General features: G+C 39.5%; 1 long non-coding RNA gene across 1 annotated transcript in view; it reads left to right on the top strand.

The window, feature by feature from the left end:
• Positions 1–10,211, top strand: part of LOC127578727 (uncharacterized) — a 34,921-nt gene extending 24,710 nt beyond the window's left edge. Inside the window, exon 3 of the long non-coding RNA XR_007957564.1 lies at positions 10,172–10,211. This is a non-coding gene — a long non-coding RNA (uncharacterized LOC127578727). The remainder of the gene's footprint in view (positions 1–10,171) is intronic.
• The last annotated feature ends 14,733 nt before the right edge of the window (positions 10,212–24,944 follow it).

Raw genomic sequence — 24,944 nt, 5'->3', positions numbered from 1 at the left:
GAGGTACTGTATGCTCTGGTTGCCATTTCCCAAAACTCCATTAATCTAGAAGGATTCCCACAGATTGAAAGGTGGTAAATGTAACCCCACATTTTAAGAAGGGACCGGGGGAAAACCTGGAAAACCACAAACCAGTTGGCCTGACATCAATAATAGGGAAAATGCTGGACTCTCTTATTAAGGAAGTTGTAGCCAGACACTTAGAAAATCATCATAGGATTGGGCAGAGCCTTCATGGGAGTCATCTTAGAGTTTTGAGATTGTAACTAGCAGAAGAGATAAGAATGGACAAGTTGATGGGGTATTTGTAGATTTCAAAAGGCCTTCAAAATAAGGTTCCCCACAGGAATATTAAACAAAGTTAGAACGCTCTGTAATATCCTGGCATAGATTGAAGATTGATTAACAGAGAAAAGTGGATAAGAAATGGCTATTTTATGGGTTTTTTAGCCTATGTGGTGACACTCACTAGTGGAGTGTCACCATGATTGGTACTGAGGCCCCAGCTGTTCACATTCTATATCGATTATTTGGACGTGGATATTATGTTTGCTGATACAAAGCTGAGTGCCTTTGTAGGCCATGAGGATACTCAGTGATGCATTGGGGGATATAGACTGGTTAGGAGAATGGGTGAAGGTGGCAGGTAGGAAAACTTCTGGTGAGAGAAAAAGGAAAACTGAGTTGAAATGATGAGAGATTGAAATATGTTGGTGTTCGGAGGGATTTGCACGAATCACTTCTGCACGAATCACTGAAAATTGATGTGCAGGTATAGCAAGCAATTAGGAAGGCAAATGGTATGTTGGCCTTTATTGAAAGTGGATTTGTATAGAAGAGTGGAGATGTCCTGCTCCAATTATATGGGGCCCTGGCAAGACCACCTCTGGAATATTGTGCACAGTTCTAGTCTCCCTACTCAAGGAAGGATGCACTTATGACTGAGGGAATGCTGTGAAGGTTCATCGCGTTTATTCCTGCGATGGTAGGTTTGTACAAGGAGAGGTTAAACAGATTGGGCCTGCGCTGCCTTAAGTTTAGTGATCAAGGATGACTTCCACTGAATTTTACACTCCACTTCCACTCACTCTGATCTGGCTAATGAGGTCATTGTGGAACCACATGCTCTCCACAGATGGAGTGGGAGGTAGCTTGCTCCTTCTGCCATTTACACATCACCTTTGTGTACTCCAACGCATGGCCTTGAGGTTCTCAGTAGTATCCTGAATGGTCCTGCCCTTTGTGTAGTCATGGGCTCTTCTGAGTCGGTGCGCATGTTGCATTCTTTGAGGAGGCGTTGAGCACGTCCATGAATCTCTTTCCTTTGCCTGGTAATCTGTTCTCATGGCAGAGCTATGACTAGAGCTTCTGTTTGAAGTGCCTGGTGTCAGGCACATGAACAATGTGCTTGCCCAGTGCAGCTGACTGATCTTTAACTCCAGCTGCAGTGCTGGGGATGTTGGCCTGGGTGAAGACACCGATGTTGGTTTGTATGTCCTCCCAGTGAATTTGGAGACTCTTATGCAGATGGTGTTGGTATTTTTCTAGTGCCTTGAGATGCCTGCTATAGCTAGTTTAGGTCTCAGAGCATATAGGAGGGGAGAGAATACTGGTGATTGTAACAATGCAGTGTGATTATGACTGCCTGATATGAAATAAAACAAGCATAATGATTCCTGTAAGATTTTGCCTTTCCAAGTGTCTTCTGATAGGTTGAAATGCCCATGCGGAACGCCTATATGTCAGGTTTGGGTCACAAAGGGCAATTATTACACCGCAGGTTATAGCATCATGCAAGAATATATAGGCAGTGTGAATTAACTCCCATAAAAGAGAGACTTTCAGGCCATTTATGGAATCGAGTGATGCCACACAACATGCGATGGTATGTACAGAAGATCTGCATTTGTAATGGGCACAAGTCTGGTATTTAGAGGTAGGTTAACCTGGTTTATGTAATCGGGATCGGGGAATTTCTCGGATACATTCATGGATATTATTGAACAGTTAAAGAGCATGTGTATTATTGAGGACAGTAAGCTTGTTTTTGGAAATAATTACATTCCAAGTGCTCTGGAAATCTTTGGGATTTGACTGATTTTTTTTCCATTAAATTAGCAAGGTAACAATGAATATGGTAATTATATTAGGAATATGTTGTTGGAAATATTGATTGCTCTGGTCTACAGATCAAACGTTCATTGTGTTAACAGTTTGTTATATTATTTATTCGCTCAAAGCTAATAGTCATTGCGATTTCCCTAATTGACTTTGAGAAATAGTGGTGAGCTTGTTTCTGCAGTTGTGGAGTGAAGGTGTGTGTACAGTACTGTTAGTGAATTCCAAGACTGAAAATGCTGACAAAACTGAAATGCTGCCCTTGTCCTTCAAGGATGGAGAATTGACAGGTTTGGGAGATGCTGTTGAAGAAACCTTGGTGAGTTGCTGCAGCATTTATTGTAGATAATTACATAGAATATGTGGTGCAGAAATGGGTCACTCAATCCAGTCAGTCACTGTGAGCACTGATGCTTCAGTCAAGCCTCTTCCCATATTTCCTTATCTAAATCTATCAGCACAACTTTCTGTTCCTTCTGCATTGTAGGCTTATCCAACCTCCCTTTACATGTTCTCTAACTATTTGCTCCAAATACTCTATATGCCAATAAGTTCCAAATCCTCATCCTTCTTTGGGTAAAGAAGTTTTTTTTTCCTGAGCTCTCATGAATTTCTTGGTGACTACATTATAACGATGGCCTCTAGTTAAGCTCATTCCCACAAGTGGAAATATTTTCTCTGTCAAAACCCTTTGTTATTTTAAAGATATCTGCTGGGTCAACACTCGGCCACCTTAAGAGAAAGGGGATTCAGTCTGTTCTTCTTTTGCTGATTATATGCACATTTTGCATTTCTGGTACCATTCATATAAATCTTCTCCGCACTGTCTCTCCACTGCCTCTTTAGCCTTTTCTATAATACAGAAACCAGAATGGTATGCCCTTAAGTGTGGTCTAATCAAAGTTCAATACAGGTTTATCATAACATTACTTTTCAATTCTGGTTTCACCCTTGGGGTTAACCATTCACATCACTAACTGTCTGATCCTGTCATGACCCACAAACAAATGTGATCGGTCATTGCATATTGAAAGGTGTATTCATACAGGAAAAATACATTGCAAAATATGTCAGCATAAGAATTTACTCAAATTTAAGTTGGTATTCTGGACACTTGATTTTGGTTATTATTGGTTAAAATTGTAGGCAGAGTATCACACGGGTCTATGCCCAGTATCCAGGCAGAAGTTATGGGCAGACAATTACAGTGGTTGACCCCATATTCAGCTGATTTGAGTAAGCTAACCAATATTCAATAGGAGCTGGAAGCAATAATGAGGGGTGGTTCAATTAAAATGAAGGCAGAGAGATAACAAAATCTCTAAAATTATGGTCAGGTGAGAGGTTTTGCTCAACTGGGGGGAAAAAAACCAGTGAGATAGACCTGAAATTTGCTCATTTTGAAGATGGCGATGGTTTCTTTAGTATCACCAGAAAGAACTCTATGGTAATGGGAGAATATAATTATTGTATAGATCTTGTTCAGGTTTCTACCAGCTGCTCATTTAGAAGATGGCAAGCTAGGTTTTGTACACAATATTGACTTACTATGAAGGTTAGCCAAATTCCATCTGCAACCCTGTTGATACCTGCAGCTCTAGATAATTCAAAGAATAATTATATTGAATCAACCATGTATCAGCTGCCTAGCAAACATTCATAACCAGCAATGAGTGTCTCCTGACTATTGAATCGTATGCAGCTCCATTCCATCAAAGGTTCTGTGTACCTGTCATATGTAAGTTTTGCTTGTGCAAGGTTTAGGCACTGGAGATGTGAAGTGGCATTTGTTAAGTGATTGTGCAAAGATTGCCACTGTTTTCTTGCAGGAAGCAAACTGACAATAAATGCTATGTGACTCAGTAGCTACTATCAAGTGTCATGTAGTATAGCAGTTAGCATAACACTATTACAGTGCCAGCAACCTGGGTTCAATTCCCGGTGCTGTCTGTAAGGAGTTTGTACGTTCTCCCCATGTCTGTGTGGAATTCCTCCAGGTGCTCCGGTTTCTTCCCACATTCCAAAGACACACAGGTCAGGAGTTGTGGACATGCTATGTTGGTGCAGGAAGAGTGGCGATACTTCCAGGCTGCCCCCAGCACATACTCAGTAACGCAAAAAGATGCATTTCATTGTGTGTTTTGATGTACGTGTGACTAATAAATAAATATCTTAAATATCTTGATATTGCCCAGAACTTGCAGCCACTTGAAGAGCTGCCAGCCCACGGAAAATTCCCACCTTTGCTGTATCTCCTATTCAAATTCATGGCAACGCTAGCTAAGCTGCGTGGTGTGACAGATGTTGCAATGGGGGCCCCGGAACAAGCACTGGGTACGAAATGCTGGAAGAAAAATGTAACACCTTGCTAAGCCATGCCTCTGACTTGGCTGGCTGTCAAACTGTTAAAGCACAAGACTATTTCTGATATCTAAGGAACATTGAAACACATTCCAAAACTCAAATTGAATACTTCTATAGGTAGTTTGTTTGGTTTTATTTCAAAACATCACAGTTTAAAAATAAATACAAAAATCTTTCACAACCATTCTCCTCCCCATAAAATTTCTGTGCCAGATCTAACCTGGAGCAGGGTTGTAGACTTCCTGGTTTAAGCACTGAAACTGAGGCAACCTTTGTTCTCTGTGAAATTTCTGAACAGTTGCCAATGGATTTGGTACTTTCACATTCTCTCTCATGTGCAGAAATCCCAAACTTTGCCATCACTTCCCACAAAATCTGGCCCATTGTTGAAGCACTGACTCGGGTAAATTTAAATTACTGTAATGAGAATTTCAGATAAATTTATCATTGATTTACTGATAATCACATGATGGCATTTAAGCAAATATTTTGGTATAGGATTAAAAATGGAACATGCAAAATACCACTTTAAAATGACATGCAGACATGATTACAGGTCGTAAATATTAGATACAAAAGTAGTTTCTAAAAAAAAGCTGGGGGAAAAGCTCGGCAAGTTAGATCTGTGGAAAGAGAAACGGTCAATGTTTCATGTCTGCAACCCTATGTTAAAACATTATTTAGTATCAGTTATAATCAGTAAAAATTAGATGTAAGAATCAGATTATCACTGACTTGTATGATGTGAAATTTGTTGTTTTGCAGTAGTAGTACAGTGCAAAGACATTAAAAATTACTATAAACTACAAAATAGTGCAATAAAAAAAGGAATAACAAGGCAGTGTTCATGGACCATTCAGAAATCTGATGGATGAAAGAAAATTAGCTTAAGGTTGTTGTATACTTCCACTAGGAATAATGGGGCATTTCATTTACAGTTGATAAATCTGTAGTTATCCCAATCCCACACCACCTGTAGAGATTGAGATTGTGCAAATGCCATTTTGCCTGCTAAAATATATTGTTTGCTGGGATGCTAAGATCTCCTTCAGTGATATTCTAAGGCTGGGATGATTGACTTCTCTTAACTACAATCATCATCCTTATCGTGAGATATGACTCCAACCATTTAATACACATTAACTTAAGTTCAGGGTGCAAGATTCAGTCAAATCCTGCCCTGCCATCAAGGGCGGTCACTCTCACCCTCCCTCTGAAATTCAGCTCTTTGGTCCATGTTTGGATGAAGCAGATGTGAGATCTGGAGTGGAGTAAATCTAGTGAAATGCAAACTGAGCTTCTGGATTGGTTTATTATTGTCATCTCTACCGAGGTAGAGTGGAAAAACTTGTCTTGCATGCAGATCAATTCATTACACAGTGCATTGAGGTAGTACAGGGTAAAAACAACAACAGAATACGGAGTAAAGTGTCACAGCTACAGGGAAGTGCTTTGCAGGTAGACAATAAGATGCAATGTCATAACAAGGTAGATTGTGAGGTCAAGAGTCCATCTCATCGTATAAGGGAACCATTCAATAGTCATCACAGCAGGTTAGAAGCTGTCCTTGAACCTGGTGGTATGTGCCCTCAGGCTCCTGTATCTTCTGCCTGAGGGGAGAAGAGAGAATGACCCGGGTGGGTGGGTCTTTGATTATGCTGGCTGCTTCACTGAGATAGCGAGAGGTATAGACAATCCATGGAGAGGAGGCTGGATTCCATGATGTGCTAGGTTGTGTCCACAACTCTCCGCAGTTTCTTGCGGCTCTGGGCAGAGCAGTTGCCATACCAAGCTGTGATGCTTCCAGATAGGGTGCATTGATAAAAGTTGGTGAGTGTCAAAGGGGACATGCCACATTCCTTTAGCCTCCTGAGGAAGTAGAGGTGCTGGTGAGCTTTCTTGGCCATGGTGTTTATGTGGTTAGACCAGGACAGACTATTCGTGATGTTCACTCCAAGGAACTTAAAGCTCCATTGATGTAGACAGGTGCATGTACACCACCTGCTTTCCTGAAGTCAATGACCAGCTCTTTTGTTTTGTTGACATTGAGGGAAAGGTTGTCATGACACCATGTCACTAAGCTCTCTATCTTCTTCCTGTACTCTGACTCATCACTGTTTGAGATGCAGCCTATGACGGTGGTATCATCTGCAAACTTGTAGATGGAGTTAGAGCAGAATCTGGCCACACAGTCATGAGTATATAGGGCGTAGAGTAGAGGGTTGAGGATGCAGCCTTGTGGGGCACCAGTGTTGAGAATAATCGTACTGGAGGTGTTGCTGCCTATCCTCACTGATTGTGGTCTGTTGGTCAGAAAGCCAAGGATCTAGTTGCAGAGGGAGGTGTTGAGGCCCAAGTATTGGAGTTTGGTGATGAGTTGGCTTGGAATTATAGCATTGAAAGTGGAGCTGTAGTCAATAAACAATAGTCTAATGCCGCTGTCTTTACTGTCCAGATGCTGCAGAGATGAGTGTAGGGCCAGGGAGATGGCGTCCACTGTAGACCTGCTTCGGCAGTAGGCGAATTGCAGTGGTTTGGTTTTCCGGGAGGCTGGAGTTAATGCATGCCATGACCAGCCTCTCAAAGCACTTCATGATGGCGGATGTCAGAGCCACCGGTTGGTAGCCATTAAGGCATGTTACCTTGTTTTTCTTAGGTACTGGGATGATAGTCACCATCTTAAAACAGGTGGGAACCTTAGATTGAAGCAGGGAGAAGTTAAATATGTCTGCAAATACCCCTGCCAGTTGATTAGCATGATATCTGAGCACAAGGCCAGGGACACCATGCGGGCCAGATGCTTTCCTTGGGTTCACGCTCCGGAAGGCTGATCTTGCGTCCTCGATGGTGACCACAGGTTCAGTTGCATTGGAGGCTGTCAGGGTGGGTGGTGACAAACCACTCCCTTTGTTCAAAACATGGATAGAATGCGTTAAACTCATCAGGAAGGGATGCCTGTTGTTGACTTTGCTGCCCAACTTCATTTTGTAGCCCACTATAGCATGTAAGCCCTGCCACAACTGATGGCTGGTCTGAGACTCCTATTTTGAACCAGTATTGTCTCCTGCCATCCTGATAGCTTTACAGAGGTCGTATCTCGATTTCTTGTAAAGGTCAGGGTCACCTGATTGGAATGCAGCAGTCCTCGACTTCAGTAAGGAGTGGATCTCCTGGTTCATCCATGGTTTCTGGTGAGTAGGTTATTAGTGTGTAAGTGTCACTTTATATCACTGTCACTGACAGTTCCCATCATTGTGCTGATTATTGAGAATTGACTGATTCGGTTGCACAGTAATTTCCAAATTGAATGAGTCCTGCTTTTCCTGATGTAACTGTACTGGAATAGCTTGGCTAACACTATACCTGGGATGTTGTCTACAACCTTTTGCTGCATCTAGTGCTCTTGGCCATTTCTTGATATCACATGGAACTGGCTGGAGACTGGCTTCTGTGATGATGGGGATCCCAAGAAGAAGCCATAATGGACTGTATCTTCAGAACTTCCAGATGAACGTGGTTGCAAATGCTTCAGCCTTTTCTTAAAAGCTCGCATGCTGGACCCTGTGATTGCTGAGGATGGGTAATTCGAGGCACAAAGCACATTAATGGGGTTTGTCCTTTTTTGCAAGCAGCTATGCTCTTTCCAGGAAATCCATTATATTTGACATGCTTTGAAGTGCATTACTCGGATCACTTGAAGTGTCTGAGTAACAAGAGAAACCCATGCAGTAACTGTCATGTCAAATGGGCATCCTCTGAGATGAACTGAAAAATGTGGTCCTGATGTCACTGATATTTTCAGCACCCCGGGGAATGTCGCCAATACCTGCCAAACTGTATGTTTTCAAATACATCAGATTCTTTCATAATTTTTCTCTTTATGTTGATGTCTTGTGAGCCCAATGTACTCAACTGGTGCACCAATCACATTCACCTGCTGTGGTATGTTGCATGGTGCACAACTCTTGGAGGATCTCTAGGGAGCCGAGTGTCCTCCTCAGCTAGAAATGTAACACAAATGGCGTGCTGCAAATCAGCAAGGGCTGCAAGCTGTCTGTTGTTTATCAATCTCCGATTAATTAATTACTACTTCACATTAATATCCCCTGCATCACGGTCTCCTCTCAGAACCCAGTATTAACTGATTATCACCTTTTATTGTTTAACTAACACTACATCCAATCAGCAAAACATTCACCTCACTTAATTCCAGTCTTTGATGTGGAAGAATCCAGGTTAAATTACTTGTCCACCATCCAAAGACTTCCAAAGGCTAATAATTTAAATCTCACCATGGAAGATGGGGAATTTTTATTAAGGTAGTTAATTAAAATAATAAACCCTGGATCATTGAAGCCTTTTGGGAAAGGAAATAAGCCAGACCAGGAGAGGATGGAAAAATATGTGTTTAGACTATAATATTGAGCCACAAGTTCCTGCTTTAATGGCCTAACAACTTAATTTTATCAAGTCCTATGTTATCTGCATCCCACAGACTGCAGCAGTTCAAGAATATGCCTTGCTGTTCCCTTTTTTTTAATGGCCATCTGTTAATGTCCTTAATGCTCTGGGTTGTTGATGATGCCCATGTTGTAGACGAGATCTTAAAAACCCTCAGTGCAATGGTAAAGAAATGCACCCCCAAAGAATTACATCATGATTGCCATGACTTGCATGTCTTCCCTTGGTCATTAACTGCAATTCCTAATTCATTGCTCCTTCGAAAGCTGTAGCTGTGAAACTGAAACTTGTTTGGCTGGTTGCCACATCTTGGTCAAAGGCAGTTCATGTGATCATGATGTTATTGGCAATCCCTGTGCAAAAAAAAGTTGTCAAAATGAGTGCACCCATTTTATTTGCATTAACCAGCTTGCAATTTGACAAATTTGTTTACTTTGGACTGTGGATCAGACTTTCTCTTTCCTGCTGTGATTAGCAATGCACAGAATCTGCTTTGCATTAAAATGCTTTTTTTCATTAATCCATGAAAATCAAGTAGTGGCGCAGTATTTCTGCAATTACTACAGATTAATCGATGGCTGTTCACTTGACTGATCACGTGGGCTGAACACTATTGTGTGCACCTGAGTCGGATTTAGGGTTTACAAACTGTTCTGTATGCTATAGAAATGGACAAATTGTTTTGGATAGAGATTAGACAAGAAAATTGGTTAGCTAAAAGCTTAACTGGGCCTGACAACATAAATGATCACTTTCCAACTAAGGCTAGGCTCCCAAGTGCTCAGACCGTAGAGATGATATAATATTTAAAGCATTCAGCAAAGCCTTCCTGTTCTGGATGAATCTGAACTCAATGAAAGGTCTTGAATTGGCTGTGACTGATTCATGAATCTAATTGGATACGAACAATGGTAAGATTTGTCAAATATAGCAATTTACTATTGAAATGCTGTGAAGACAATATACGCGTATTCTATTTGTTTGTGATGTGGTTTGGTTGGTCCAGACTCCTGTGGAATCGATGACCAATCATAGTGTATTGATGAATCAATATTTGAGCTGGAGTATTCGGTTGTAATTTGGTCTCTGGTTTAACAGAGTACATTCCTTAAATTCTCATTTAGGGTAAGGCATTTCTTCCTGTTTCCTTCAGTTGAAGTGTAATTTGTAAGAAGTAATGGGGCACGTGGCTGCTTGGTAAGGAGTGGATCAATTTGTATATCTCAAGGTTTAAAAGATGAAGCAGAAACTGGGAGCCAACAAGAAAGGAAGGTGAATTAGAGTGAATAAATTGAGTCAAATCTGATACAAAAAGAAGTACAAAGAGGAAAACATTCGATTGCAAGAGGAGGAAGAGAGCTGAAAAAGTAAGAACTTTTTGTTTTAAAAGGTTGCAGTTTTTAAAATCTAACATTTTATTATCTGCATGGATGAGATCCAACAGTTTAAATAATTCAATTCCTTGACCAAGGATATTAATTGGTCTGCATCCTGTAATTAGATGTGCCGACACAAATAATTGAAGTCCAGCTTTCGCAACTGATGTGGAAGTTCTGCAAGTTTCTAAGTATAATACTGAGACTGAAGCGGCATTTGTATGAGCCACATGGTCAAGCAACTTCTATCAACCAGCAAGTTCTGGAGATTCATAAGTCACTACATAGCACCTTCCCCGAGTTTGCGACCAATTTGTGTATTGTTTTGGATGGCCTTGTTCTCTTGCGTTCCATTATTATTCCAGGAAAATTTGGCCCATCATATCTAGTTAAATACCAAAATTGAAAGAAGCTGAGTAATTGATGAAGAATAGACCATACAATCTGAGGAACTGATGGATGCAAAGCTGAAATGTGACGGAGACTCCCAAGGGATGAGTGTGTGATAGGATGACAAGTTTCCATTATAAACCTGAAAGTGAGACTTCGTGGAAAACATTTGCTGCAAACATTGTGACAACATGACAATGGTGAGTAAAGTCTTGCAGGCAGGATTTCTGAATGAGCATGTTTGTATCTTGCTGGCTGTATTTCATGGCCTTGTACATGAAGAAAAAACATTTGTAATTTTTCAGGTAAAGCAAGTATGCTGAGATAACTTGGTTCCAAACTTAGTCTTGTATTTTGTCATATTTCCATTGTGCCAATGTGAGGCCAGATTGAAACCATTGCTTTGAAGATGTTTAAGTAGTAATTGCACTTCCCATTCAGTGATACAATCTCTGTTGGTTGGAACACATAATTACGATGTAACAAGTTGACATTGGTCAATTCCTTTATGATTATTTTACATAATGGGGGAGAGAAGCAGAATTCATGGGAAGTGCATGCAGATGAAAGAATTAAAACATTTATAGATATATATAAACATCCACCGTATAAATCTGTCATTTCCTGCATCTTAATCTTCCATAGTTGCAACACACTATATTTCAATAGTGCAATCGATGTTAGTAGTATGGGGTTAAATTCTCCTTGCTGAACTTCTAATGACTTGACATTTTATACATTTACTGTCATGCAATTCCCAATTTGTCTGCAATCTGACTACCATCTTCTCACTACTTTCTTTTTTTTGTTCTCCTTCTAGTCGTACCACTATTCTCCACTGTTCTTATCACTACAATCTTGCTGAATGACCTGTACAAGTTGGTTGTTGCAGCCTAGTCATTTACCTCGTTCCTCCTGTTCTACTTGCTTTGCCTTTTCATCCTTGGCCAGCTCAGTTGGTCTTTCATTTGGCAAAGTATGCATACAATAGAAATTTTTTTTTGTTTTTTTTTTCAAAAAGGTAACCTATTTATAGGTCCTCCCTAGCTTACAAATGCCTGACTTGTGTACAGCCTGGACATGCAGGCGTTTGGGAGTCTGGCCGGATGGATTTGCCAGCTGCTGTGGGGCTGCAGGCATCTTCTGCCGTGTGGGAACTTGGTTCACAGTCGCATTTCCAGCTTTCGGGTTATGAACGGTTCACGGGATCGGAACCCTGTCATAACCTGGGGAGTTCTTGAATTTCCCAGCTCAGTGTTAACAGCAAACATTTTCACTTTGCTTTTAAGCCCTCAAGTCTGGGTGAGGGGAAGGAGGTGCAGGATTTGATGGATTGAAGGAAAACCAAAGAGAAGGCACTACTGGAGCAATGAAAGGTGATGGGGGCATGAGGAAACCTGCAGTTAGGGATACTGTGAACTGACTGGTAGGAGAAATAATGACTCACCAGGAACAATGACCTGAGATGTTGAATGGCAGGTCCTTGTCCACGATTGATGAAGCCATGCTAAACTAAGGCGTTGGTGTAAATTTGAGATGCTCAGTTTAAATATTTTAGCATATGGGTTTTGCATTGCCATGGGAATTGAATTTTGTCATTGGAATACAAAGTACTGGGCAAAACTCCAAGGCTGATCCACAGAAGAAAACATTTTCCTGAATAATACACCCATGCACACTGCAGTTTTCTTTTCCCGAGCCTGTGTTGAGCTTGTGTATGAAAATACATATTGTTTTAATTTGATGGAATTTTGCTTAGTGTTAAACTTGGATGTGTACAGATTTCCACTGGTTGAACGTAGAAACTGAGCAGCAAGATTTATTTATTCAAGCTGGTGTAAGAAAATCCTGACCTGAAAGCATTAGATCTTGGCTGTAGTTCATGAGTATTAGAAGTTTTTGAACACCATATTTGCTAGAACTAGAGTTTCAGTTTGTAAACAGCAATTAACTTTCCCTTGGCAAACAGCAATTAAATTCCCCAGTGCCCTTTCTCTGTATGAAATTGTCTGTATTTGGAATCAATACAACGGCACAATGTTTGAGAGAATCTTATTAAATGTACTCCAAGCTAGAAAGATTGCTCAGGCTATGAAGCTTCTTATTAAACTGCTCTTGGGTAGAAGACCATATATTTGAGTCTCAGACTATTTCGTTCTACAGCTTTTGTATTGCTAACAAGTTGCTGAATTAAATGACAGTTTCACTTGGCTTGTATCTCACGCTGGCTGACCTTGGAATAGCATTGACGGCAGCTGTGGGTAATGCATTGTTTGGATTGCCCTTCCTCTTACACTTTCATTCAACTGGAGAGCTGGGTAATATGTGGAAAGTTAGAAGGGAATATTCACTCTTTTAAAACCTGAACTACCATAATTATTTGGTTGCATGTTTATAGTGTTAAAGAGAACTTAAACGTGTGGCATTTTCTCTGACAACTAGAAATGATCTACTAGAATTCAGGTCCATCTTAATGTCCCTTGATTTCAGAAAAAAAAACAATTAAATTCTGTATCAATGGTTACTCTTAAATATCCTGACCTTTTTTTAAATAAAGCTAAATGGTGTTGTCAAGCAACTCGTACTTGTGTAGCTGTCTAGTTATTGGTCACAAAATAATAGCAACGGTGCAGTTACTGGCCCACTCGTGGTCAAGCTGACCGATGCTGGTTTTTGCCTTCCTGTGTGACATAGAGGTCCCATTAAACTTTTGCAGCTGTGCAATTCCTAACCACGTCAAAGCCTCTTTTTTTTTTCACTGGCCATTCCGCCAGTGAAAAGGTGACGACCAGGCCTCCAGGCATCATCTCTTGTAGCCCCATCCCACACTAGCCTGCCATCCTGTCAAAAGCCTACTTCATTTTTAAATGTATGTTGAAGTTGACACAAGTAATCAAAGCATTTTTTAAAAAAAAGAATGACTAGTCTTCTCTTGTTTTGGCAACCCCATTCAAATGAAAAAGGCAACACTTGATGCATCAGGTTATGGCTGGTTTAAATTGTAAGGCCTGATAAAAGGAGTATCCGGCCCCTTGGCTCAGCAGCATGTGGAATTGCCCTGTCTGACCTGTGGGGTGTTGTTTTGGAGTTTAGATGAATGAGGGGTGATCTTGTTCAATCATATAGGGTACTAAGGATGCATGACAGGGTAGATGTCAAGATGTTTTCACTAATGAGAGACTCTTGAACAACAGACATTGTTACAAGATAATGTGGCAGTCATTTAAAACTAAGGTGCACAATAACTTCTCACACAGGGTGGTGAATCTCTGGAATTCTGTATCTTGGAGAATTATGAGGGCTAGACATTGGGGATATTTAAGGAGGAAATGGATAAATTGAGGGATATGGGGAACTGGTACAGAAAAGGGGAGATGAGATCTGGGGCAGGTCAGCCACGATCATACTAAATGGTGGAGCAGGCTTTAAGTGTCGATGGCCTACTCCTCGTATTTTATGTTCTTATAAAGTGCCTTATGTTTTGGTGTGTAAACAATGCTATATAAATGTAGGTCATTGTTGAATTGGAGTTAAGTGTTGTATTTTCCTATCTCACAACAGTAACTGTACTTTAACATGTGTGAAGCTGCTTTTGGTCATGATTTCATGATGCTACAGTGCTAAGTAACTAAATGTTGACCCCCAGAAAGGATGCATAATAAGAATAGAATTAGTTTATAAGATCACTTATGAAATATCCATCTGATAGGACTATATTCATGTGATGTTGAAGTGCAGTATTTCTCCAGTCGAGCACCAAACCTCAGACATTTCAAGTATACATGCTTTTTCACAGCTACCTCCCAATTTCTGGAGAGTCCATGACATGTTTGTCCTACACATCACTAGCTTAGCATGTCCCTGGTTATAGAGTCTTACAGCATGGAAACAGGCCCTTATCTCAGTTATTATACTATGAGAATTAACTATTAGCTTACTAGAGATGAACATTCAACATCAATTTCTGAATTCTTAAAACTTTCTTAATTTTATACTCTTCTAACATGAAGGAAAACAAGAGAAGCAATTTTGCTACCTCATTGACATAGCTTCACCTTGGTTTAATGATACAACGCATCCAGTTATCTTAAAGATTGTGGTGCATTGATAGCAGGTGATTATTACCAAACAGGAGCAGCACACAACTGAACGTGGCAGACTGGCACACTCAAAGGTCCAACGCTATGTGCCGGCAAACTTGCTGCAGCTGTCACAAAGGCTCCTTGGGGAAAGGCCAGAGTGGTTTGTGCTTACTGAGGGGGCTGAACCCTGTGCAAGACTAGACAAACATTGGGCTTCTCGCTCACGGAATATGTAAAAGAGAAACTGATGTCCTGGTGAGGTAAATAAATGGAATGATCTGACTCATGACGTGAATGCACTGAATGTTATAAATTTTGAGACATAGTTGTACAGCACAGAAACGGGTCCTACCGCCCAATTCGTCCATGCCGACCTTGAATAAAGTGTATTTTTGATAACCATTTTCCAACTGCAGACCACCAGCCAATCACTATTTCTTTATAACCATTTTGGATCGGCAATAAGCCAATACAATTTTAATGAGGCCCTGCATTAACATTGACCAGGTCTCACTAAGAGATTCCCAAGTACGAAGCATAACATCCACAGTGATGTCCTCAGAATGCTGAAGTCAACACACATCTCTGATACTAACATGAATCAAAAATCTTGGAGTACAGGCTGAAAAGACAACAGATGGCTCGCTATTGCAAGTCTATTTCCTTGTGCAATGAGGGTTCGGTGCTTTCTAAAATGAGTCTTGTTTGAAAGGAGGACTTGCTGGCAGATATGAACCTCAACTGAACTTTTCACACAAGTGTTTATTGGTAGGATATAAAGTATCCTAGCCCGTAACCATCTGAGAACTTCTAATAACATGAAGGATTTGTAATAATGGAGAAACTCGCAGGCTAAAGGTAGACAAATTGCTGAGACACGATGGCCTGCACCCAAGGGTCTAAAAGTGGTGGCTGCAGAGAAGGATTTGCAGGTTGAAATTTTTGAAAACTTGCTAACCTTCTGGAAGAGTACCGGCAGTTCAGAAAATGGCCAATGTAACTCCTTTGTTCAAAAAGGAAGAAGACAGAAGGTGGGGAACTACAAGCCAGTCTGTTTAAAGCCTATTGGCAAGATGTTGAAGTCAATAATCAAAGAGGAAATAGCTAATCATTTAGGAAAGCTGAATATGATCAAACCCATTTGCTCAAATTCTTTAAGGATGTGGCAGGGACAGTTAATAGAAGGGAACCTGCAGATGTGTATTCAAGTTTCCAAGAGGCATCTGACAAAGTGCCATACAAGAGGCTGATGCATAAATTAAGAGCCCAAGGTATTAGAGGAAGTGTTGGCATGAATTAAAAACTGACTGCCACATAGAAAACAGAGTTGGAATAAATGGGTTATTTTCGGGCTGGAAGGATATAACTAGTGGAGTACCCCATGGATTGGTTCTTAGCACTCAATTGTTTAATATTAATGACCTGGCTGAGGGAATGAAATGCAAGGTTTCTCAGTTTGCTAATACCACCAAAATAGGTGGAAGGGTAAGTTGTGATGAGAACATCGTGATTCTGCAGTAGGATATAGATAGATTGAATGATTGGGTGAAAGCCTGGCAAATGGTTTTTAATGTGGGGAAACCAAAGGGTGGATTATTACCTAAATGGAGAGAGACTGCAAAGGAGTGAAGATCAGAGGGATCTAGGTGTTCTAGTGCATGAATTAGAAAAAGTTATCAGGCAGGTCCAGCAGAGATAAGAAGGCAAACTGCATTTTGACCTTTGTTGTGAAGGACTTTAAGAGTTTAAGAATAAGGAGGTTTTGTTACAGGTATACAAGGTGTTGGTGAAGCCACACCTGCAATACTGTGCACCGTTTTGGTCCCCTTTTCTAAAAATGGAAGTAATGGCATTGGAGACGATCCAAAGGAGATTTGTTATCTAATTCCTGGGAGGGTTGTCCTATCAATAGCCGCTAGACAGTTTGGGTCTGTATTCCTTGGAGTTTAGAAGAATGATGGTGACCTTATTTCAAACAAATAAGGACCTTAAGGGGGCTTGACAAGGTAGGTATTGAGATATTTTCACCAGCGGGAGAGTCATGAACAGGGGGATATAGCTACAAAATATGGGACCTGTCATTTATAACTGAGGTGTGTAGGAATTTCTTTCTGATAGTGAATCTCTGGCATTTTCTGCCTCAGAGGGTGGTGGAGGCCTAGGTCATTGGATATATTTAGGGTGGAGGAAAATATTTGGAAGATTGAGGGATGTGGGGAATTGGCACAGAAGAGGAGTTGCAGCCAGCATAGCTCTCCCATGATCATATAGAATGACAGGGTGGGCTTAAGGGGCCTGGGAGCCTATTCCAGCTCCCGTTTTCTTGTGTTTTCCGTGTCTGTCTTTTCGTGCTGTTAACTGAATATATCATTAACTGTTGAGGTGGGGAGAAAGAGGCTGACTTTCCTATAAATAAAGCTGTTGAGAAAGTACACATCCTTTAAAAAGGAAATTGGTGTAATATATTGCCAGATTTTTGCCCATGTAAATTAACCAGAATTCTGATCCGATCTGATTTAATCATCTGTTACAGGTTATGTTGTCATTTAATTTTAGGTGCCGATGCCTACAAATGGGTCTCAAATGACGGATGTAGATAATTCATTAGCAGAATTCATTTCTTCTGCACGGAGTGGTCGAAGGGATGCATTACCTGACATAACAGATTTGCAGGAACCTTCAAGAGGCAATGTGGTCAAAAGCAGTTTAACTGTGGACATGACAAAGCTTTCAATCAAACCTGAAGGTTTGCATTCATTCCCAGATTTGAGGATTTATCTATGATTTGCAAACTAACCATTAGGGTTGCATACCAATGGAGACTTTTTTTGCTGCCTGAATAGCTATAAATTTCTAATTTTTATGAATTTTATATGCAAAGCTATCTTTTTGTAAGCATGCCAGCCCGATACATTTAATACTTCTGATGTGATTACATACAGTTCACTCAAACCGAAGTTGGTTAAAGATTGGATTTATTCCAGCTTTTGTGAACTCCAAAAGGAATCACTATGAGGGGAGGGGAGGGGAGAAATCTTCCTCTCATTCTTGCCCACATTCCACGTGCATGTGTACAAACCAGCAATCCCTCTTAATGCAAAGGTATCATGTATCATAAAGACACGAGGTGTTTTTGTATCATATATCCTAGGCTGCAGACCTTGTTCAAATCCAAGAATGTATTCTTTGTTCTGTTGCCAGGATGAATTTTGGAGTAGGGAAGAAAGCTTTTCTCTAGCTGGCAGTAAAAAAAATATTTTTGATTAAGAACTGAGTTAGCATGTCATAATGGCTTTTGGCATCACTAGCCATGGCTGTTAAATGAATATGACAGCATCTTAAAAAATGTATTTGAGAAAATACATTACATTATTTATTGAAATACATTTTGCATTAACTATTTATTTCTCCGACCAGGCTTTTTGACATTCTATCAGTATAACATTTTGAATCCTTTTTAACAAAAAAGAAACATACAGAAGATTGCAGAATCTGCCACAATTCGTGCTAAGTAAACTAACCACACCCAAGGACTGACGTGCCCATATTTTTAAAAATCTCACATAGGACACTGCCTTATTTTTCTTTTATGTTTTGTCATTATCTGTTCTGTTCAATGTTGCCTTATAGACTTCTTGTGTGCCAACTGTCAGAAATTGGTGTCTATATTGTATTTTAACACTTGCATTTTTTTATCTATAGAAGATACAAATACTGGTACAGAAGCACAGGCTCCTGGTCAAACAGGGAACCAGAAGACACCCACTCAGTGCAAGGATGATTGAGAAAGCCATGACGGATGTGAATCTGGTTTTGATCATGCCATATGTAAGAATCTCTGAGAAAATATAATCCATTCCATTACCGAAAGGATAATTCAAAGAGCAATGTAATTCAAAGGAAATGGTATATTTGATTGGATTTAATTTATTTACACTGATTAGCATTTTTCATTTGTGTTCTAAACTCTGGTATATTTGTTACTACAGCTAAGGTACATGATAACTGGTTTCTGGAGAGTATAAATAAAATTTGAAGTTGTTGCATTTAGTTGAATAACATTCAATATCTGTACAGCTTATTTGGTTCCTTTTGGATCCCTTGTTTCATTAAAACAGGTCATTAATTTGTTACAAAATTATTATCAAAGAGGCTTCATATCATCAATTGGGCACCAGAACACACACAATTCTTGGTAGATATTCCACTACATGATTTAATTCTTCATTTAAAATAAAAATGATAGATGGTATTTTGTAGTCAAAGGTATTACAGATATCATCAACCTTTACAATTTGCCCATTTCTGGGTATTTGTTATGGAATTTCATTCTCTTTTTGTATTTTAATGCTGCATGTCTAGACGGCAGTATAACAGATTCTAGAGGAACAGGGCTACTCTGTTGGCTACTTTCTGATTGCTGCATGTAACTAAGCATGTGAGATAACTGGAAGTTTCTGTCTGATTTAAACTTTATTAATAATGAGTCCTAACAGTTTCACTTATTACTACAACAAAATCCAGTCGACCTAGTCTCCACTGACTTGCAAAAACATAATATAAATTAACTCCTGTATATACATCAAAGTGTTTTGTATTCTAGAAACCTTAAATTTGACTTGGTATAATTGCATGAAAATCAATAAATACAATCAGAATCAAAAGTTTTAATCCACACTTGGTGATTCAGAGTTGCTGTGAAACAAGTTCTACACATCTAGCTCGTGGTTAAATTGAATACAACCCTGCTTTCATTGAATATAACCCCTCCCAAAACCAGTTGCTGATTACTTGGTCATCTTGCAAAAGATTTTTTTGTCTCCATTGAAGAAGTGGATATTTTTCTGAGGTCCCTTCTCTTCAGTTTGTACATCAAAGGTTTGGATATTTAAAAACTAAGGAACTGGTGTTGAAATTTGAGGACTATAATAAAATAGAAGACATTTAATCCTTCAGGTGGCCAAAGGAGTGTTATTGAGATGCAGGAATAGACTTAAAAAGATGAAATTCAATGTCAGTAAGTACAAAATAAAGCACTTTGGTTGGGCAACAATTAATAGCCACTCTTCTTGGAATGGAAGTGCATTCAGTGCTATGGAAAAATAAACTTGGATGTTTATTTTCACAGAGCAATAAAGGCAGCCTCTTTGATTGCTAAATGTTTGAAAAGGGAACTTTTGGGTTATATACAAGCTAAAATGTGAAAATGATCCTAAATAAAAAAAAAATTTTGACCTTAACTTTTTAAATGAGTCACTGAGAGATGCAGCATAGAAGCAGGCCCACTGGTCAATCAAGTCCACACCAACCATCAAGCATTCAGTTTTACACACATTCCACCCTAACCCATTTAATTCTCCCCACATCCCCTTGTTGGTTTAGACTCTTCACTGGAGATTTTTTTCCACTCAGTTCTTGAAATTGCCCAACAGCTTCCATTTATGTTGCACATTTAACAAAACAAAAATATCCCAATTCACTTCATTGGAGCATTAACAAATAAAAAAAAATTGATACTGATACTATAAAGAAATTACTAAGAAGGAGGACCAAAAGAATAATCAGAACAATGGGTTTTGAGGACTTTCTTGAGGTAAATATGGGAAAATTTCCAGAGCTCAGGCCCTTGCCAGTCATCAGTGACAGTGTGATTAAAATTTAGGATGTTAAAGAGAGTAGAATTGGAGGAATGCAAACATCTCTGAAAGTTGTAGAGCTGAGGGAGATTACACATACTGAGGGATTTGACTTTGGAGGGATTTCAAAACCAGGATGAGAATTTTAAGTTCATGCATAATTGGGAGCCAGCATAGGTCATTAAGTACAGGGGAGATGGTTGGATCAGACTTGCTATGAGTTAGGATATAGGCAGCAGAGTTTTGATTGACTTGAAGCATAAGGAAAGTAAAATGGGAACACCAGCTAGGAGAGAACTGGATTTGTTGAATTCAAAGGTAACAAAATTATAAATGAGGGCATCAGAGACAGATGAGTTGAGGCAGGGACAGTGATATATGATATTGTGGGGGTCGAGGTAGGTGGTCTTAGTGATAACACGACTATGAGATCCAAATCTCAGGATCAAATGTGATGGGGTTGTGAACAGTATGTTTTGTTACCAGATAAATGTCATGCCATTGTGTAGCTGGGGAAAGAGGATTCTAGTGGAAATTGAAGGTTCTGGCACCAGTCTTTCTAATGCTTAATGATAGTCACATGGTCCATGTTCATTTGGAAGGAATTTTGTCCTGTGTTTTCAGATGATGATGTCAGGCAACAGCACTTAATTAGATATGACGAGGCTAATATTATTTACCAAAAGATCAGTGGAATTCCTGTTCACAGAGCATTATTGAAGTTTCTATCAAGATATGGCAGAAGATTGGGGCAAATACCATGGATTTTAGCAAAGCGTGCTGATTATGCCTGACAGGTGGAAATGCAAGGCAGTAAGCCGCTGTCTTCAACCAGTCTATGGAGCAATTTGGCCTTTTATTCATTGGCACAATGAATGATATAATGAAAACATTTAAAATTATGAAAGGGATGGTTCAGGTTTCTAAAGGTTTACAGTGGAGGATTTTAGAACGAGTGACCAAAGAGGCAAGACTAAATGTGGCAGACGTGGAATAGAGAAGAGGAATCCTGTTGCACAAAGACATGCGATGTTAAGATTCATTTCCAGTATAAATGGTATCAATTTAGCCAGGATTTCCTTTAAAGCTGTTGCTTTGGGGATGATTCTTAAGCATTGCACCAGAAACATTACTAGCATTAATGCGAGGTGAATTTCCTCTATTGCCACCAACGTCACGGGTGAGAATAGCTCTGAGGAAATGCTAGGCCTTTGTTAACATGGAGGATGAATGGGTAGATGTGGAAATATGGGGAAAATCTGATTGTGCCTTCATATAATTGCATTATTTAAACTGAGGAATTGAATGAGTAGATGATTTATCCCTTGTAAGTCTGTTCTGCGATTCTGTGAGATTATTACCAACAGTGACTAAAGATCTATACACCTGTATTTGCCACACATCCCTCAATATCTTAGTGAAAGTACATTAGTCTCAGTCTTGTAATTAACACTCAACCAAGTCACTTGCAGAAACTTCTTCCATCACTCCCAAATTACATAGCCCTCTAGTTTTATCTCCCATTCCCAGATGCCATAACCAATTGAAGATGGAGAAATACGTGTAATATCTTTAAAATAAAATGCAACTAATCCTTAGCCATCCTTAACCATCAAAATTTCAGGGAACATAAACCTATTTTGCTTTCACATGTTCTTGTGACATAGGGGGCCACTTCAGCCCATCAAATTCATGCTGGTTTACAGAACAAACCAATTTCCCCTCTAATTTTCCAAGTACAGCTAGTCCCCAGGTTATGACTGGGTTCAGTTTCTGACAACTGTTTGTAAGTCAGAAATGAAAAAAAATAGTATGTGGAAGAGGATCACAGAAACAGTTATGACAGGAGAGTGAGCAGGCTCGGGAACAGTGGCTGCCAGCCATCCTCACTGACTCAAGTGAGTGAGCTAGTAAGTCTGCCTCGGGCTCTTGGCTCTGCTCAGCTCAACCTAGCTCCCAATTGTTGCAGCTCAGATGAAGTGCGGGGATGGAGAGAGAAGACGTGTGGAATTGCACCATTTCCACCTGGGAGAAGGTGCTTGCAGCTCCACAGCAGCCAGCAAATCCATCCCACCAGTCTCCCAGATGCTTGTTCATATGTACAAACTGTCCATAAGTTGAGTGTTTGTAATTTGGGGAGGATGTGTGACTTGCTCTTACCCACATTTCCCCCCCCCCCCCCCCCCCCAAATTCACCTACTAAACTACATACTGGGGCAGTTTAGTGGTCAATGAACTTATCAACCTGCATAACTTTAGGAACTGGGAGGAAACTGGAGCTCCAAGGAGAAACCCCACACATTATAGGGAGAAATTGCACACTAACAACACCAGAGGTCAGGGTTGAATCCTGATCACTGAAGCTGCAAGGCAGCAGCTCTACAAGCTGCATCACCCTCGTGTAATCCATCCTTACGATTAATCATTTAGAATCTAGGTATCATTCTGATAAATCTATACACCTCTAGGACTTGCTGCTCTTGGAGGGAGCAGAGTCCAGAAATGCTCAATCTTTCAGGTATGGTCCAACCAGGTCTTTGTATATCTGCAGCATAACATCTGTTCTTTTATTATTATCCTTTAGATATAAAGGACAGTGTTACATTAACATTTCTAATTATTTTCTGTACTTGTGCATGTCATTTTATTGATCTTTGTGAAGGTACTACGAAGTCTCTTTTGGGCCATCACAATTTCTAGGTTTTTAGTTTAGAATGCCTGTTCTATCTTTAAGTCCTTACATTTACCTATATTGAAGTTGACTTGCCACAGTTCCGCCCATTGGCCTATCTATTGATATCACTTTGTAATCCCCTGCTTCCACTTACACAGTTTATAATGTTACCTACCTATGTGTTATTGAGAAATTTTCTACCTCATCATCTAATCTGTTTATAATTGTTGAGATTAGTTCAGGCCCACTAATCATGTAGTTACAGGATACCACTAATCACGTGATGCCAGTTAGAGTATCAGCTCTTTATCCCTACTCTGTCTCTTGGCACTTGGCCAATTTCCTGATAACTGCTACAACAAAAATGTACATTCCGCATGGACCATAATGTATTAACATTACAGCCTGTTGTGATATTTTCTTCCAATGGAATTCTACACAAGAGGACAAGTATTGCAAAACTATAATCATTCATCGTTACTTTGGTATGTTTTTCAGTATTTGATTTTACTCTAAGTATTAAAGTTACTATTGCAAGGTAAACAATTGGTTGTTTGTATGTGTTTCACGATTCAGAGCTCGTTTATATTTACTGGTGTTTTACAAATCTATAGAGGACCACGTTAATATGCATGCTACAATGCTGTTTTTTTTTTGCTGCCATGATGGCATGACAATTCATTAGATACCTTTAACCATGATTAAGTTGGAGCATTGCCAACTTATGTACATGCCAGAGCTGTCCAGTATGTCTAGGCGATTTTGTTCTAAACAGCTACAGCAGCAGAGTTCAAATTTTTATTCACCATTAGAGGATGACTTTATTATGTTTTATATATTTGGTTCATATTCTCAATGTACCAAATTAAAAACTTCTGTTTAAATAGGCTTTGCATTGATAGTTATAATGAGAGAATATTTCAGTATGAGAATTTTTAAATTGATAGACCGTTCAAAAATTACACTTAAATTATTCATAAAGCTATATTATAAACTGATTGTTAATAGTGCCTTTATGCACATAAACTTCATAATTAACCAAGCACATTGGGAAGTTGAGAATTCCATTGTTTATTTATTTTCTATCATCATGTAATGCACATTGAAAAAATATTCAAATATTGACAAAAAGAGAATCTTAGGGACTGCTACTTTCTGCTTAAAGCAATTTGTGTAAATGCATTTGCCATTTAATAAAGTTATTTGTACAATTTATCTTTAAAGTACTATTTATTCAATTGTTTGTAATTTCATGTTTGGGAAAGAGTTTAAATAATGAAAAAGTAACTACTGAATGGTCTGATACTATTTTCCAGTTAAGAGGTGTGTTGGAGCTGCAAACAAGCAGTTGGGTATTACACTCGCACTGCTATATATAGCAGGTACTTGAATGGAGCATTCTTCATTGATTTAACTGGCCATTAAATATTTCATACCCTCTGATGAACCACAGAAGTGGCCATAACGTTACAGTGTTCTTGTATTCTTTTGAGTTAACTGTTGCAATAACACTGAGCCAAAGTTATGTGTACTTGATAACCTTTCTGGCTACCTTTTCCTATCAAGCTGAATTTAATGCTTTGCAACAGGGTTAAGTTCTATGTCTGGAATCACATCAAGCTGAAGCCAAGTGTGCAGTGAAATAAGGACAAAATGTCATACCTTCCATAAATGTTTTGAAATTGAATGCTTTAACTGAACAGATCCTTTCAAGATTACTTTCTTGCCTTTCAGTCAGCATGTATATTTACATATTTGCCTTGAAGATGCCCACTTGCAAGTAGCTTATCAATCAAGTAAATGATTTCTGAGTATGTTCTCGAGTAGTTTTGGATACATGCAA

This window comes from Pristis pectinata, chromosome 16, assembly GCF_009764475.1.
Source record: "Pristis pectinata isolate sPriPec2 chromosome 16, sPriPec2.1.pri, whole genome shotgun sequence".
Taxonomy (NCBI): domain Eukaryota; kingdom Metazoa; phylum Chordata; class Chondrichthyes; order Rhinopristiformes; family Pristidae; genus Pristis; species Pristis pectinata.
This window is presented reverse-complemented; position numbering and strand designations above follow the sequence as displayed.